Source organism: Macaca mulatta, chromosome 14 (genome assembly GCF_049350105.2).
Source record: "Macaca mulatta isolate MMU2019108-1 chromosome 14, T2T-MMU8v2.0, whole genome shotgun sequence".
Classification (NCBI taxonomy): Eukaryota; Metazoa; Chordata; class Mammalia; order Primates; family Cercopithecidae; genus Macaca; species Macaca mulatta.
Window position 1 is genome coordinate 126,426,136 of NC_133419.1, and position 19,277 is coordinate 126,445,412.

The 19,277-nt window shown below is 39.9% G+C and overlaps 1 protein-coding gene across 11 annotated transcripts in view; it reads right to left on the reverse strand.

Moving 5' to 3' along the window:
* The window catches only part of CDON (cell adhesion associated, oncogene regulated), a 101,450-nt gene that overhangs the window by 66,526 nt on the left and 15,647 nt on the right, over nt 1-19,277 (reverse strand). For 2 of the 11 annotated variants that reach the window (XM_028834144.2, XM_015116074.3), the window contains exons 2-3: nt 16,090-16,201; nt 14,263-14,358 (exon numbers count right to left, since the gene is read on the reverse strand). The exons of 7 other annotated variants lie outside the window; for them this stretch is intronic. The gene's annotated coding sequence lies outside the window, so the exon portion shown is untranslated. Of the gene's footprint in view, nt 1-12,845; nt 12,868-14,262; nt 14,359-16,079; nt 16,202-19,277 lie in introns of those variants that run through there. 2 more of the 11 variants (XM_028834143.2, XM_077964628.1) reach the window with 2 other exon arrangements.

The window sequence follows — 19,277 nt, forward strand, 5'->3', positions numbered from 1 at the left end:
AAGTAAACACGACAGTCCCGCCCCCTATAGAAAACAAGTCAATATTCTGATGCACTTCCTTCTCATCTTTTCCATATACGCGGTGTACTGTATTTACATAATTGTGGTAATACATGTTAGGGTTTTAAATGCTTTAATTTACTATTTAATGATCATTTTTCCTTATTAAAATTCTTTTTTTGTTATTTTTGAGATGGAATCTTGCTGTTGCCCAGGCTGCAGGGCAGTGGAGTGATCTCGGCTCGCTGCAGCCTCCACCTCCCAGGTTCAAGTGACTCTCTGCTTCAGCCTCCAGAGGAGCTGGGATTATAGGCGTGTGCCACCACGCCCGGTTAATTTTTGTATTTTTAGTAGAGATGGGGTTTCATCATGTTGGCCAGGTTGGTCTCGAACTCCTGGCCTTAAGTAATCCGCCTGCCTCAGCCTCCCAAACTGCTAGGATTACAGGCATGAGTCACTGCCCCTGGCCCTTATTAAAATTCTTCATAAAAAAACCATTTAACAGCTGCAGAGAATTTACTGCATGGATGTCTCGTATTTTAGTCTACTTAACCATTCTCTTTTGGTTAGGCTACATTTTTATATATGGGGGCGTGTATGTATATATATATGTGTGTGTGTGTGTATGTGTGTGTGTGTATATATATGTGTGTGTGTGTGTATATATGTGTGTGTTACTTTTTTGCTATTCTAGATAATACTGCTATGAACATTTTGTCCATAAATCTTAAACCACTCTTCTAATTATGCCCTTAGGACATTTTTAGGAGTAGAATTATATTAGATCAGGGAATACAAACATTTTCAAGACTCTTAATACATATTGTCAAGTTGTGTTCCAAAAAGAGGCCCCCAATAGCCAACCCCATCCCTCACAACAAAAATCGGCACATGAAGGTAACTCCCCATCACTGGCAAATGGTTTAGATCCTCACACTGTGGTAAGCAAAGTGTGGATATAAATCATGACTTTGAGTAATGAACTAAAATACTTGCTAAGGCATAAAGTGACTTTCACTCTCTATTAGGGATTTTTTAAAACAATATTCTAAAGTTACATAAAAGTAACTGGAAAAAGAATGTAAGGCATGGACATTGCAGGCCATATTCATCAAACTTGGTCAATCCGTGAACGTCCAATGACGAAAAAACAATGTGGACACAAAACCTCTGCTTTTTACCCATAATCTATTATATAGTAGAATAAGGAGTTACTGTTGTTACACTGTGTGGTTTTAACTCATCAAACGTATTTCTCAAATTTATATGCAAAAACTGCTGACACCTTAAGGGAATATTTGCTGACATTCAAAACAGTAAATTGCCATTCATTTCAAAACCGTATTCTCCCTTTCCTACTGCTTTTCTTGTCCGTTTTATATATATATGTGTGTGTATATATATTAAATGTACATATATGTGTACATACACACACACATATATGTATATACACATATATACACACACATATACACACACATATATATGTGTGTATATATATGTACCCCTCCCTAATCTACTAGAGGTAATAAAATCAGTAAAGAGGTTAGAATTTGATTCCTTATGTGAAAAACAGAAGTGGTGGGCTCATCGAACCCAGTGGTCTCACATGGAATTAGCACAACCACGAGAAAGTTCTTCCATCTCCTTCCCATCTTCATATAAAGCTAGTGGCCCACATAATTGCATTCTTTTCACTGACGAGCTGAGTGGGTGATTTGTCTGAGAAGATGCTTAGTGGTCACTTTGCTCTCAGGAAAGCGCCTGGCAGTAGTCTCTCCAGAGAAAGACTGTAGAACATGCATGCACACAAACACACAAAATGCAGCTACGTGTCGTAAAACCATTAACCCATCTACAAAGCAGGACAACTTGTTCCTCAATGCTGTAAAAATCTCTGGAGGCTCCCCAGTCTTGTGTGGCACAAGTACTGCTCCCAAAGTCCAAATGTCACTAAGCAACAGCTGGTGTTTCCTAAGTCACAGGGCTTTCTTTACGCCTTTCTCCCACATCCACATAGGAGGCAGTCTGTCCTATAAGCTCTACTTTATATGCCATTCCAAGCTTAGAGCATTTCTGTGGGCAGAGGGAAGCTAAAGGTATACCTCATCCTAGAATAAGAAAGGAAATACTTTCCTAACGTTTACTTAACTTATTGTTCAGGTTGTGAACTTATTGCTTTTATAACCCCTTTTCAACATGCTGCCAGAATAATCCTTTGGGAAAAGTCTTTCCTGAATTTCTAGATTTGATTACTTTGTTTTTGAAGCAACGCCTTTGCTTTCATAAGGATGATCAAGGCTGTCTTTCTGAATCATTCCTCTTCCTAGCCTCCTATTCCAAACTTTCTTGTAGTTTTCTTTCAAGCTTAGGAAATAACTGTGATTAATTTGTGAGCAAAAACTTGGCTTTGAGATCAGTATAGTTCCTCAAAATAAGAAATTATTTAAGTTAGATTCTGTTTTTTAAAAAGAATCTTATTCTGTACGAAACATGGTAATTTCCTTTTTTAAAACAATGATTGATCTCTATTTTCAAACAATCTATCTCAAAATATGCTATTGATCAACTAAGAAAAACTTATTTTCAGAACTACAAGGAAAAACAAAAACATGTCTACTTAAAAATTCTTGATTAAGTACTATCAAGATTAGTGCAGTCCAATTTCAATTATAGAAGTCAAATATAGTATTTTAACCCATTGGGCTACCTGGACCTTAACCACAGGCAACTTTAAATCTCCTGTCAGTTTTCTTCATTCTGAATATTTGACTGAGAAGTTAACATCATTTCCTACAGAAACTTCTCAAATAACTCTACTTTTCAAGTAAGCATTCATTCAATCAATCCATTTAATACACAGAACATCTACTTTTGGCAAGAACCTATAAGGGGTACAAAGATGCACCGAACTAAAGGACACTGCTCAATTGAGAAACAAGGGTATGAACATAATTATCTCCAGAAAAAAGAAAAAAGTCTTAAATGCAATAAGAGAGTAAAAAGTATTGAAAGAGTTCAAAATAGAGGAATTCATCTTTTATTCAGTAAATACTTGGTGCATGCTTACTATATACCAGGCACTGAGCTATCCTGGAAACTCAGCCATGAATAAAAGAGACACAGTGTCTGCCCGCATGAGGCTTACAATCAGGTGAGGAAAGGTGACAAGTAAGGAAGCAATTAAAATACAGACTCATCTAACATAGGAATGGCGCAGATAGCAACTTTTTGCTATAATGGCTCTTAGAAAGTTATTCCACTTTTTAAAAAACATAGCTTCGTTTTATTCAGTACAACAACTTTTTCAATCAGAAACTAAAGAAAAACACTCTAAAAAGTGATACTCTGATATTATAGCTTCAGGCAAAGCTGCACACACCAATTTATATAATACCACTGTTTTTAGACTTTACACCACGTCATGTAGAAAAAAGTGAATTGCATGCTATGTTTGGATGACCCCAAACGTTGTGCTTTGTGTTCAGATGCCAACTGAGGGGGAGGACAGTGGGCATTCTACTGATCTTCTGTGAGATTCCACTAATTAGTGAGATTCTTGTAATCTTCTGTCTGCAGTGTGTGTGCACCATTTCCGCGAGTTGTGAAACACTCTTGTGTTGAGCTTTTGTTTTGCCATAAGGTGATTTTAGGTGCTTTTATTTTCTAAGTGCAGTTTGAATGCGAGGTAACTACGAGCCTTAAGAAGACTTCCAGTGTCCAAAAACCCATTTCCTGACTCTACACCACCCGTGAAGGAATTCCTCACCATTCCTCTTTCACCAGCCTCAAGGCTTCTCTTCCTCCTTTCACAAGCATAATAAAATCAGTGCATTTTATTTAAGAACAAACTGGATTTATTTACTTTTAAAGTATCTTTTACCATCTCTACAAATGTGCTTTCACTGCTCCATTGATATGTTTTTCTGTCTGTGAAATCTGGCTATCTTGGATTGGGAAAGAACATATCATGACTCTTTCCATGAAAAGCAACGGACATGCTTTATACTAAAAGGCAGAATTTTTAGGAAACAAAGGTTTTCAGAGATTAAAGCAGTTACATGAGAAAGAGACAGGTGAGCAACAGAATAAAGCAAATACAGGTAGGTGCTCCAGGAAAAAGAGAAAGCTCACTTAGCCTAGATTTGGACTTGGAGAGGGGAAGACTTCTCAGAGTAAACAATGACCAGGTGAAATCAGATGGATACGTTTGGGGGATGCAGTAGAGGAAGCGAGGAAGAGAAGGAAGGAAGTATTCCAAGCAGAAAGAACAGTGTGTTTGCAGAATCAGAGTAAGGAAGTATGGGCTGGAGAACACAGTAAGAAGAGAAGGATAAGACACAGTGAGAGGAAAGCAATATAGGTGAGCAGAAACAAGAGTGGAAAGAACAATATAAATCATGTTAAAGTGTTTGGCTTTTATTCTGAGAGGAGGGTGTTAAAGGCTTTTAAGCAGGCAAGGACATGATCAGTCCCACACCTTTGAAAAACCACTGACACTGCAATGTGGAAAATGGCTGAGGATAAGAGAAGTTAGAAGGTTATCGTGAAAGATATGGGGACCTGTACTGGAGAAATATCATGGAATAAATTTGAAAGATTTTTCAAAAATTTGTAAGACACGGTCATATTTAAAAGATGTAAGAGGCCAGGAGCGGTGGCATACACCTATAATCCCAGCACTTTGGGAGGCCAAGGTGGGTAGATCACTTGAGCACAGAAATTCCAAGACCAGACTGGGCAACATATGGAGATCCCATCTCCACCAAAAATACAAAAAGTATCGAGGCGTAGTGGTGCACACCTGCAGTCTCAGCTACTAGGGAGGATGAGGTGGGAGGATCCCTTGAGCCCAGGAGGTTGAGACTGCAGTGAGCTATGATTGCACCACTGTACTCCAGCCTGGGTGACAGAGTGAGGCTCTGTGATCAACAGGACTTGGACAATGAATGAGTTGGACTGGAAAAGAACAGGACCTAGGACATCTTTGGAATCCATTCATCTATCCACTGCTCTGCTTCCCCACTGCTGTGACTATAAATAAGGAATCGAGGCTGCTGTCCGGAATTCTGACTTAGACAAGTGAGTGAGTGGATGATGTGCATTTACTGAGATGGGAAATGTGCAAGGAGCGGCAGGGTCTTCCGTGGGCTGCTGCCGCTGTTTGAGGTGGTGGAGGGAATGGAGAGCATCTGAAGGTGTGGAGATAACGAGATGAGCTGGATGTAAGTGGGTTCTAAGGAAGGTCGGGCAGGCAAGCAGAAAGAAGCCTGAAGCTCTTAAGAGAGATTTGGGTCGCAGATGACACTCTGGCAGGCAACAGCAGACACACGGAACTATGGCTTAGACTGAATCCCAAAACTACCATGCTTGAAGGGGTAGGAACTCCTCATTCAAAATAAACCACACTATCAATACTACTAATGAAAAAATTTTAAAACAAAAAAGGAAAAGACAGAAATGATATTCCAGGGATGGAGTCAAACACTCAGACTTTAAAAATGAGTTTCTTAATGTGATTTAATTTCACATTTCACACTGTTATACCTTTCCAAGGTACTACAGTATAGGGTAATCAGACACATTCCTTAACCGTTGACTCCTTCATGTTTTGATTCGGGACAGTCTTCATGCTGTCCACAGGGGGTCTCCCAAAATGAGAGTAACAGCTGGCATACATCTTCCACGATTCTACAGGAGGAAAGGAGAAGCAGAGTGCTACAAGTCTAGTCGCAACAAACATACTATCTAATAGCATGCTACTCTCTGGGGCTTATGGGGGTTTCTTTAGAAACTAAAGAATTTCTTAAAGCAGTCATGTGCAATTAACAATGATGTATCTTCTGACCTGCCACATAGCTCCCAGTCCATAGGAGGAACATATAAATCTTATCAAAGTAAAGCTGCAGGATCTCAGACACCAAGGCCCACTGTCAATCACTGGGAGCGCTCTCTTCCTGCCAGAACGAAGCCCCCTGGGTTTGAAACGCAGCTTTCCACAGTACTCACTTTATAAGCACTTATTAATGATCGTGCAATCATTCAGATCAACTTAAAAAAAAAGTTCACACCTACAGACTTCACAACCCTTCCCCCACTTCTCCCAAGTCTCTATCGAGTCAGCCAAGCATACAAACGATCCTGCTGCCTGCAAAAGCATTTCCTTTCACTGTGGACTGCCAAAAGTAGAGGAAGAAAATGGAAGTGACTTGGAGTTATGGCACCAAAAAGGCCAAATGAGCAAAGAAATAATCAACTCCACATGAGCCACTTCAGCTCCAACACAATGAAAAGGGCCCAGGACGAACCCCAGGAAAGGTCACTGAGATCAAGGGTCACACGCAGAAAAAGGCAACAGTGAGGGGCTGCCAGCTGCAACAGGAATCAATGTGGTCCTAATTACACCGAAGGAGAGGGGACAAGAGCTCAGTTAGGTTCTATTCACAATATTTGTGTTTTTTAAAAAAAGTCAAGTGTTCCTGTTCCACTCTCTTTCTAAGAGACTATTTCTTCCTGCCACTAGAGCACAGGAAGCCAAGAATTGTGAAGATAATCCTGGCATCCACAGTGGCTTGTACAGGAGCATTATAAATATTTAAAAGCATTGCTGCATACAAATGGTGAAATTCTAAAAAGCACTGTGAGAGAGATCATTAAAAAAACAAAATACAGAAAATTTCAAGGGGATTATTTTGCAAGTCCCATGGAGTCAGCACTTGCCACAAATCCAGCATTTGGTAGATTTTCAAGTTTGTCACTGGAATTGGCTTCCTGGGAAAAAATAACCGTTATGGTAACCACAAAACAAATGCTAAAAGCTAAGTTTGCTAAGAACTAGCTATTGCAAAGATGCAGACACACATCTGACTAACTTCTGATGGAGGATGAGGAGGAGGAATATGGACACATTTGACTAACTTCTGATGGAGGATGAGGAGGAGGAATATGGACACATTTGACTAACTTCTGATGAGGATGAGGAGGAGGAATATGGACACATTTGACTAACTTCTGATGAGGATGAGGAGGAGGAATATGGACACATTTGACTAACTTCTGATGAGGATGAGGAGGAATATGGACACATTTGACTAACTTCTGATGAGGATGAGGAGGAGGAATATGGACACATTTGACTAACTTCTGATGAGGATGAGGAGGAGGAATATGGACACATCTGACTAACTTCTGATGGAGGATGAGGAGGAGGAATATGGACACATTTGAAAAAGAGCTCCCTACGGGTGTTAGGTAATGTAACTAACGGAGTTGTTAACAGGTCCAGCGCTTTGCTTAGGACCTGACTGACTGATGCACTGGGCTAACCTAAGTACAAGTTTCCCCGGCAGTTACAAAAGACTCACCCTCATGGGGTTTGGCTTAGATTCCATTTTAATAACAAGGAAAAACTCCTCAAGGAGAAACTCATTTCCATGAAGTACATTATTCAAATACACACAGTCAACATTGAAAAGGCAGATAAGAAAAAACAGAAATCTTGGAAAAGGATCTTTGCTGCAAATAAACTTGAATCAATGCTGGCTGAACACTGGGTCTCTGCCACAATGACTTTTACATTATCTTACTGTCAGGTTATGAGTTTCCTAGAGACCTAGAACGTATTAATACTAGTTTCCAAGTACCTTATTCCATCTTTAAACTTGGCCACATACAATAATGGAAGAAATCTAGATTTCTTATAAGCCCCTGCTTGGTTCAAACTGGTAATGGGAATTAGGTCAGACACAGCTTCATCAAAGCTGTCATCCTACCATGGAAGAGAGGCTGTGCATTGATAAAGGGGTTCTTCAAGCACATTCATAAGCTGATGTACAAGTCAATCACGGATTACTATGTAGTTAGTACGTAACTGGCACCAATTGACTGATAAGTCCAAAATTAAGTAAAAACAGACATTGGCCTATGCCAGGAAAACTTGCACCCTCGAAAACTTTAAATCAGTGTCAGGCAGTTAAAACCAAAGTAACCATCAGGATACAATGCTCTGATGAACTAGAAAATAGAAAAACAAATCAATTAGGATCACAATATCTTTGTAAACATAACACGACGCAGCATGAAGTTTTAATCCAATTAGAAAAGCCCGAGAAGTGGCCTTTGGCATCAGGTCCAGCCTATGAAAAATAAAGCAAAGTTTGTTGGAACAACTCTGCTAGGCCACATATGCATGAAGCAGCAGCGGCTGGATTGTAACATAACACTGGCAGGATGGTCAAAGAAAATTCACAGACACTGATACAGAAAAAGTACATACACACACACATAAATACACACATGTATACATACTACCAAAAAACACAGCCGCAGATAGAACCAACCTGGAACACAGAAAAACTTATTCCAATGATGCCTCTCTGTGCAAAACGTAATCCCTTATTAATTATTCATTGCAGGCCATAGTCATCAAACTTTGTCAATCCGTGAACTTCCAATGAAGTTCGTTAATCCCTAATTAATTATTTTCAGTATCAATGTATAAAGCAGGCACGAATATCATTCTCATTATGATTACGTCTGATTTTTAAACACATATAGTCTTAACTCCAACATTATGACCCAATTTATTCATTAATGACTATTTCCAAAAAATCAAGAACATCAAACACTTTCTTTCTTTAATGTACCACAACCAATAAAGGTAATTCCAAAAGAATTCCAATTTTTTTGGCACAATAACAGCAGCACGAGAGTAAATATGCAGTTTCCCAAGGTGACTGACTTCTTTAAAGAAACAATTCTCATGTATAAGTCTTGGCATAGTTCTTAAAGCTTCTGTATTATACTATACTCATATTTCATAGTTACACAATAACAGACCTTATGTTTACAGAATACACTTCCACCTGTATATATCCTTGTAGGCCTCCCTCTTCCTGAAGGACTTGTCATTGTTGACTTCTGTGCACAACATGAGGGTTTTCAGAGGGTTTTTGTTTTCAGTGAGTTTTCTTAAAACGTACAACTTTACTCATATTTTTTTGAGACGGGGTCTCGCTCTGCTGCCCGGACTGGAGTGCAGTGGTGTAATCATGGCTCACTGCAACCTCTGCCTTCCGGGCTCAAGTGATCCTCTCACCTCAACCTCCCAAGTGGCTGGGACCACAGGTGCAAGCGATCACAGCTGGCTAATTCTTCTACTTTTTGTAGAGACAGGGTCTCTCATGTTGCCCAAGCTGGGCTCAAACTCCTGGCCTCAATCGATCTGCCTGCCTCAGCCTCCCAAAGTGCTGGGATTACAGGCATGTGAGCCACCACAACCAGCCTACAACTTTATTCTTTATGTAACATCATGTAAACTAATTTGGGTCTGAGGATTATAAGAATGCTGGGGGATGGATCCTTACCTTAATTTTTTAAAATCTCTTCATTCAACCCATTTTCTTTCTTTTCTTTTTTTTTTTTTTTTTTGGAAGATGGAGTCTCTCTCTGTTGCCCAGGCTGGAGTACAGTGACACAATTATGGCTAACTGCAGTCTTGACCTCCCTGGGCTCAGCTGATCCTCCCACCTCAGCCTCCCAAGTAGCTGGGACCACAGGTGTGCACCACCACACTCGGCTACTTTTTGTATTTTTAGGAGAGACGGGTTTCACCATCTTGACCAGGCTGGTCTTGAACTTCTGATCTCAAGTGATCTGCCCGTCTTAGCCTCCCAAAGTGCTAGGATTACAGGTGTGACCCACTGCACCCGGCCCATTCAACCCATTTTCTAAGGACAGATGGAGTGGGGTGGGAATCTACAACCTAAAACTGCAAAGAGCAGCTTTTCATTCATTTATGCAGCAAAACATACTGAGCTCCTATATTCAAGGTAGTTAGGGAAAAAATATGGGTGGGGGGATAAAGTAGAATAAAATAACAGAGACCTTGACCTCATTTCTTAAAACACTCAATCTCTGACATCTTTAACTCTTGTATAGCAATTAATAAGCAATTGAATTTTAAATTTTTTTGGTATAAAAAAGTTTCAAAACATGACAGGATCCCTAATTTTTTAAAACAATATGTTGAAAACAAAATTATTAGTTGGTGGTCTAAATGGATTCATCTCCTTTTCCTAGAGAATGTTAGGCAGAACATTTACTAACTTAGTATGGCTTAGGTCCTGTCTGCAAAGGGAAAAAAAACTCCACAGTTTTTTCCAGCTTTAGAATTCTATGACAATATTTACAACTGCTGTGTGTAAACGAAAAAACATACAAACACTTAAAAGTTTATCTTACACTATAGTTTTGCCTCATCTATGGCAGCCTCCAAAAATGACTGCACTAAGAGGAAAGGAGGGAAAAAACTGCAAAGATGTCCAAAATCAACAAAATGTCAGCTCCAAACATTTAAGTTCATCACTTCAGTTTGCAAGCAAAAAAGAGTGTTCATGTTCACTCAAAAAAACAAAAAGCTAAGTTGAAAAGAAAAAAAAACAAACAGTAGAAGACGTGAAGTTCACAATTTCATTCTAAGAACCTGGAGAGGGGGGCCTTTCACTTTATATTTGAGTAAAGAATTTGGAGAAATTTCCCTAGCCAACTTTACTTTGTGAACGTCATGGCCACTGTCAAACAGTCAGTGAGGTATCCGTAGAATTCTGGTGACTGTCAGAAACACGTATACAGTAGAAGAGATAGGTCTTCTGAAGACTCAGTATTTATCTCAAAAAAAGAATCTTGGGCTGGACATGGTGGCTCACGCCTGCAATCCCAGCACTTTGGGAGGCCGAGGCAGGAGGATCACTTGAGGTCAGGAGTTCGAGACCAGCCTGGCCAACACGGTGAAAACCTGTGTCTACTAAAAATACAAAATTTAGCTGGGTGTGGTGATGGGCACCTGTAATCCCAGCTACTCGCGAGGCTGAGGCAGGAGAATCGCTTGAACCCAGGAGGCAGAGATTGCAGTGAGCCGAGACTGTCCCACTGCACTCCAGCCAGGCAACAAGAGTGAAACTCCATCTTCAAAAAAAAAAAAAAAGAATCTCTGGTTATGAACAAAAGAGCATTTCCAATTTGAAAACTATTTAGTTACAAAGTGTTCCAAGAACTTACGTTTTAAGATGTTTCATAACTCCACATAATCATCTTTTTCTCTTCCCAGTTTCTCTGCCAACCTAAGTAAGTACCTCAGGAGTAAAGGATCAGATGGCAAATGTAAGTATTCCAAAACAGAAGAAATGATTTTGTTGACTTAAATTACCTTCTGTGCTTGAACAGCCTCAGGGTACAAATAAAACATACTACTAATTAAAAGAACCAATAGTAGTACTAATAAAACATCTACAAAGCAGTTTTTATATAGACAGAGGCTTTTAGGTACTTGCCTCCTAACCTCAGCACATGGAACAATGAATGTGCCCCTAAAACGAAGTGAACTATTTCCACTTCTGTTGGAGAAGAATAGTCAACTTAAGTCCATGGCTGGAGAGAGAGAACCCTACTTGATATTGAGGCATCATAAAAACTTGGGCATAAATCTTACAGATGAAGAAACATCTAGCATGAGAAACAGCACAGAAGCCATTTCTCAAGATAGATAACTGTACATAGGTCATTGTACTCAATGGAAATCACAGCAATGGTTCCCAAACTTTGGGATTTCAATAAACAGAAAATTTACAAACAAAATACCTGTATGTCCTATGTAAGCTTTCCAAAATCTGCCCTGAAAACATTTTTTAAAAATTAGTAACTGCCATCTACTATTGGTATTTCATTAGAAAACAAAGTAGTAAGCAAGAAGTAATTTCAGTATAAATGCAGTTTATGACTTTTGGTTAGCTGTTTCTCATTTTACTCCAGACGAATATAAAATCTTTATTAGAGATCATGCTGGTTCAAAGATCAGTGTCAAAAAACAACTAATCTAGAGACTTAACGTTTTCACTGTCTTAAATCAGTAGGATTATGCTACAACTGCTCAACACCACACATTTGGCTCTGAAACAGGCTGAGTCATCTGTATGCACAGGTATTCCACAGCTCTTCATCCTCAGTGTCAGCGACAGTCTCCCTAAAGCAGCATTATCACTCTTCTCAGCAGTGACAGGTTTCTGCCACTCAAAAAGACCCAATGTGTCCCAGAGTCCCATCCCTGTCTTCATGATTAAGCTTCCCCTCCAAAATAAGCCGAACTCTTAGACCTTGCTGGGAAGCTGATGTCTCAGAGGCAGGACCCTCATCATAAGCAGCCCTGCATTCCACCCAAACCCCCCCATCGCCCCCTCGCTCTCTCAGCACACTGCTCCCCAATGTCACGTTTTAAAACTGTTTTCCTTCCACACTCATGGCCTTCATTTTCATTTTAATCTGATTTCTTGTGTGTAAAAAGCATAGACAAGGAAGAGTCATGAAGGGACAGAGCAGATGATCCTACCTGACTCACTATACTCAAAAATAAATAAATAAGTAAAAGAGTGAGACTAGTTTATTCACAGGTCACATAAATGCAAAAAACATCTTTGGGAACAGGGGTCTGGGGATATATGGGAAATCCTTGTACCTTCCACTCAGTTTTGCCGCGTATCTAAAATTGCTCTAAAAATAATTGTTTAAAACATTTCTAGAGGAACTAGATGAACCACTAGTTTGTCAGTTCCATGAGAAAAGGGACCTTGTCTATTTTGCTCATCACTGTACAGATACCACCACCTTGCACGAAATGAGTGCTTAGTAAATTGTGATAAATGAAAGAACTTCCACTGTGAGAAACCCAGCAATGTTTTCTGGGAATTATGAAGTTACTTAACCATACCGACTTATGTTTTACTACAACAATTTTTAAAAAGTGATTATAGGATATATAATTTAAAATAGGTACTAAAGTTAAGGCAACTAACCAAGAGCATGGTGCAGCGCTACAGTAAAAACATGGGCAGGCTGGGCACGGTGGCTCACGCCTGTAATCCCGGCACTTTAGGAGGCCGAGGCAGGCGGATCACGAGGTCAGGAGTTCGAGATCAACCTGACCAACATGGTGAAAACCTGTCTCCAATAAAAATACAAAAATTAGCCAGGCGTGGTGGTGCATGCCTATAATCCCAGCTACTCAGGAGGCTGAGGCAGAAGAATCGCTTGAACCTAGGAGGCAGAGGAGGTTGCAGTGAGCCAAGATCGCGCCACTGCACTCCAGCCTGGGCGACAGGGTGAGACTCTGTTAAAAAAAAAAAAAAAAAGGCAAAAATTAAAATAGTTTAACAAAAGGGTCCCTTTAAACCTAAGGGAAAAAGACCACAAACACCACCAAAGGCACTATTACTTTGTTCACAAATAGAAATGACTTGGTGGGCTGCAAAACATTTATTATGATCTTAAAAGCTCTAAAAGGCGTATGACCAACTGTGGGTAAATGGAAATCTCTACATTTAGGATGCTCTAAGGATCTGTAGCCAAAACAAACACAACAGACTCTCTTCACACACTTTTGACACACCCAGGCATTACTGGCTAAACTATCCGTTTTTTATTGTACATAGGCTTCCTGAAACATATGAACTTCTGTATAGTAAAAATCACGTAATAGCAAACTATGTTAAAATAAAATTCTACCACATAACGCTAGTACTAAACAGGGTAACTTCTTAGGATAAATTTTAAGCAGATTTTAACAGTATTGGACAAACGAACTAGGTCAAACCACAAATAGTTTCATAAATCTTCTTAAAACCATCAGGTCAATCTATCCCGCCTCTTGCCAACACTTTTTAAGTCTTAAATTTGGTAAACATCTTAAGGAAAATCAAATACACTTTTTAAACAATCTGCCACAATGCTAATTTAACCTGCACATACATGTGAGGTTAATCCAGTTCGCATGTGAGTTATTCCCTGTCAATATCAGGCAGTATCAATTTGCTGATTTTTTTTTTTTTTTTTTTTTTTTGAGACAGAGTTTCATTCTTGTTCCCTAAGCTGAAGTGCAATGGCGTGATCTCGGCTCACCGCAACTTCCACCTCCCAGGTTCAAGCAATTCTCCTGCCTCAGTCTCCCGAGTAGCTGGAATTACAGGCATGTGCCGCCACGCCCAGCTAATTTTGTATTTTTAGTAGAAACGGTGTTTCTCCATGTTGGTCAGGCTGGTCTCAAACTCCCGACCTTAGGTGATCTGCCTGCCTCAGCCTCCCAAAGTGCTGGGATTACAGGTGTGAGCCACTGCGCCCAGCCAATTTGCTGATTTATTTACATAAATTCATCTTCATAAGCAATTATAAAATTAGGATTTTAAAATATTGTACCAGTATTTAAATCAGAGCTACCTGAGAAAGACTGAACTGTTTTGAGTCGATAGCACTCATTTTTCTGCCTCAGCACAGCAGAGCTATGCCACATTCCCAGGGGTAATTGTGGGTCACCTGTAAGTGATAAGAAGATGGGACACATGCAGTATGAAAAATCTTGCCAAATAATTCTGATACTCTAATCCACCCCCACCTCTTGCTTCCACAAAGCAGACAATAATTGGTTTGTGCAAAAACATATATATATGCATCTTATTAAACATCTGTTTTATGAGATTATTCAAAGAATAACAGCTACCAATTATTAGGTTTATAACTACTAATTATTAACTTTACGGTTCAAAGATTTTATTTTATTTTATTTTATTTATTTATTTATTTTTTTTGAGACGGAGTCTCGCTCTGTCGCCCAGGCTGGAGTGCAGTGGCTGGATCTCAGCTCACTGCAAGCTCCGCCTCCCGGGTTCACGCCATTCTCCTGCCTCAGCCTCCCGAGTAGCTGGGACTACAGGCGCCCACCACCTCGCCCGGCTATTTTTTTGTATTTTTTTAGTAGAGACGGGGTTTCACCGTGTTAGCCAGGATGGTCTCGATCTCCTGACCTCGTGATCCACCTGTCTCGGCCTCCCAAAGTGCTGGGATTACAGGCTTGAGCCACCGCGCCCGGCCCAAAGATTTTATTTATTTATTTATTTATTTATTTATTTATTTATTTATTTATTTATTTGAGACAGGAGTCTCATTCTGCCTCCCAGGCTGGAGTGCAATGGCACAATGTTGGTTCACTGCAACCTCCACCTCCCCGGTTCAAGCGATTCTCCTGCCTCAGCCTCCTAAGTAGCTGGGATTACAGGCGCACGCTGCCATGCCCAGCTTCTTTTTTTGTATTTTAGTAGAGACCGGGTTTCACCATGTTGCCAAGACTCGTCTGGAACTCCTGAGCTTGGGCAATCCACCTGCCGTGGCTTCCCAAAGTGCTATGACTTCAGGCGTGAGCCATCTCACCTGGCCAATTTTACATATATTATTGAGGCAGGAGAATAGGGTCTGGAGGCAGGGAACCTATGGCTGTTTCACACAGACTTCCTAGAGCTAAATTGAAAGGAAAACCCTAACTTTCCACACCTAAGTAACAAAAGGACCAGAGGCTACTCCCTTTGACCTTTTCTGCATGGCAGGTGGGAAACTGGCTGTCAGCAACAAATCAGACTGATTTCGGGCTGAGTCTTCATTTGCACAGAAGTATAACTGTGTGAAAAGCAACCAATCAGATGTTTGCACAGAAGTGTTACCTTTGTAACTGCACTTTGGCCTCTGGTTGGCTCCTTCCTGCAACCAATCAGACCGATTGCGGGCTACCACTTAACTTACATGAGATGAGCATGAAGTGGCCAACGGGAAACTTCTAGGGGATATTTGAACCCAAGAAGATTCTGTATCCGGGCCCTTGAGCCACTGCTTGGCCCACTCCCACACTGTGGAGTGTACTTTTGTTTGCAATAAATCCTCACTTTCGTTCTTTTGTTGCTTCCTTCTTTCTTTGCTTTGCTGGGCGTTTTGTCTGATCCTTTGTTCAAAATGCCAAGAACCTGGACAACTTGCAGTCACGACCCTCTACCAGTGACACTGTTACCAATCCTCAAACAAACTTAAGGATAGGTATTATTTCCATTTTACAAATGAGAAAACAAAGAACACTCAGCCTCCCCAAGGGACCACAGCATATAAAGACAGGGGTGAGGTTTGCACCCAGGGCAATCCCAGGCCTAAGCCTTCCCGCTCCATACACAGCTTCCTAAATAAAAGAAAGGCCTTGAGTACACAGTTGCGCTTACATCCACTCACTTCAGTGCGAATCGATGGCCACGTCTCATTCTGGAAGATTCTCAAACCTACCAGGTTTTAGTTCTTTTTCTCTATTTAATCTGCAGATGGATTTCAGGAGGTATGAAATTCACTGAAAAAAAAGGTCATTGTGGTTATGCATTGCCGATAAATAAATTATGGTGATAATCTGATCCAGCAAAGTCTGGAACATCAACCAAAGACAGGTCCCAAAATTTCAGTGCCCAATTGCATTTGCATTTTTGGATCACAGAGATGACATCTGAAGGTCACATGACATTATAGAATGCTGTACAAACAAAGTTTGAAACAGGTGAAAAGAAAAGTGGGAGATTTATCTTGTAGCTCATGGCAGCATGGGTGTGTCAAACTTGAAAAGCACAACACAGGAGACGACCTTACACAAAGCAGGAACACACATATTGCACAGATCCCATGTTAATATGGTTCATCAACAAAAAGTAAATATTAACACAAAACAAAAAGTTTTCATTGAATGGGTTTTCATCATACTTCGGTATTATACATTGGAGTGTACTTTTACACCTGGCTGCCCTGCAAAATAATGGATTGTTAAAAATAAATTCACTGTTAACAGACTACAGTAAGATCTGGCAATGACACTGCTGGATATATATCCAAAAGAAAAGAAATCAGTATAATATATCAAAGGGTATCTGCATCTCCACGTTTATCGCAGCACTATTCACAATTGCCAAAATATGGAATCAACCTAAGTGTCCATCAATGGATGAATGCATAAAGAAAATGTAGTATACACACAAAATGGAATACTATTCAGCTATAAAAGGAATGAAATCTTGCCATTTGCAAAAACACGGATGGCACCAGAGGACATTAGGATAAGCGAAACAAGCCTGGCACAGAAAGACAAATTTCACATGTTCTCATTCATATGTGGGAGCTAAAAACTTTTTAAAATTGAACTCAGGGGGACAGAGAATAGAATGATGGTTACCAGAGGCTCAGAAGGGCAGCAGGGAGGTGGGGATAAAGTGGGGATGGCTAATGGGTACAAAAATAATCAGAAGAATGAATAAAATCTAGCATTCAATGGTAAACAGGGTGACAATAGTTAACAATAATTTATTGTATATTTTTAAATAACTAAAAGAGTGGAATTGAAATGTTCCCAACACAAAGAAAACCTAATTACCCTGATGTGATCATTACACATTGTATGCCTTCACCAAAACGTTACATGTACTACATAAACACATACAACTATTATGTACCTATAATAATTTTTTTTTTTTTTTTTTGAGACGGAGTCTTGCTCCATTGCCCAGGCTGGAGCCAGTATTTACTTTGGAAATTTGTTTTAGTTTTATAAGATGTTTCCATTTAGTTTATTTTATACATAATTATATGAGATTAAAAGTAAGAATTATTTAATCAACATTAAGATTTTATAGTAATTTTTCCTTTTCAAAAAAGTCACAAATTCAGCTGGGCACAGTGGCTTACCCCTATAATCCCAGCACTTTGGGAGGCCGAGGTGGGCAGATCTCCTGAGGTTGGGAGTTTGAGACCAGCCTGACCGACATGGAGAAACCCTGTCTCTACTAAAAATACAAAATTAGCCAGGCGTAGTGGCACATGCCTGTAATCCCAGCTACTTGGGAAGCTGAAGTAGGAGAATTGCTTAAACCCAGGAGGCAGAGGTTGCAGTGAGCCGGGATCACACCACTGCACTCCAGCCTGGGCAAGAAAAGCGAAACTCCATGTCAGGAAAAAAAAAAGTCACACATTCAAGGTTGAGTGCTAGCCCCTTTTTAGCAAAATACAGGATATTATCATCTCAATTAAGACATATTCACTGAAATGGCGTTGTAACTAGCCAAACACATAGCTGTTTCCTCGATCACACATCTTCACAAATCTGGACTAAGAATGGTGTTGGGATGGTAGGATAAGAATTGAAGTTTCAAATACAAGATTCCCATTCCCTAGAATCAAAAAAGCTGTAAGAATCTTATAAATGCTACCCTAGCTATGAAGACCATTACCCTAACAAAACTCCATAAATGCAATGCAATAAACTTATCCTCTATTTTAGGGGACCCACATAGACATGGTAAAGTCCAGGCATTTCTAGAGCTGTGGTACAATGTTTCCTCCCGCATTCATGTTCAATATTGCTACAAAAATTACTATGCTGCTCGGAAAACCTGTAGTCCAGTGACAAAAACTCAGTAATCTCTCCAATCTGTAGGGTCAAAGAAAAGGATGAGATTCTCAAGACTTATCTAAATCATAGTTTTTAAAAATATTTAAGAAAAGCATGTACTTTCTGAAGCACTGTTACTGTCACTGCTAAAGACAGAAAGGGAAAAGCCAGCTGAAAAGGGATGATGGTGGCCCCTTGTCATTTTCCGATTCTACAACGCCTTCTGGCTCCAGTTTTTTGGATTCCCCCTCCATTACTAAATCCCAACCTTCGATGGCCACTTGAGGTCAACTTCTACTGTACCTATCCTGGCCAGCTAGAAACAAAACAGGGGAGTGTCTGGGTGAAGCTGACAGTGTGCACATGGGTCTATCTCCAGGCAAATCTCTGCTCTGGTGACCCCACTTCTACTCTATTTCTTTTAGTGAGGCACTTTGAGGATAGTACTTTATTGGTGGTTTTTAATACTACCAATCACAGTTAAGTGTTTATCTGCTCCAACCATATGTAAGCCCAAAAGAAAAGTAGGAAACCTGAAAGAACAGATGTGACAATCATGCTCAGTATTTAAGTATACATTTAAAAATTCTAGGAAGTACTGGGATTTCCCACCGATGACAACACTCACACTTGTGGGGGAAAACTATTACTAGAAAAGTTAGCAAAGGATTCCAACAATAGCTATCCCCTTACTTTTAGCTATCCCTTGCTTCATACCGAGCCTAGTAAGGCTCGGTATGAAGTACATCTCTTATAAAAATCAATGTTATTTACCTGGTATTAAACTGAAGAATGTTTAGTTTACATTAAGCTTGAGGAGATGGAGGGGGAAAGGGAGAGTAACAAAATTGAAAATTTAAAGCAAGAAAATCAAGACGGTGTTCAGTTGCTTGAGGATATTAGAATTTACCCAAACTTTTACCATCACATATTACAGCACTCCCCAACTGCTCTTTCCTAGGAGCCATGTCCTCACCAACCCAAACACATACAATGA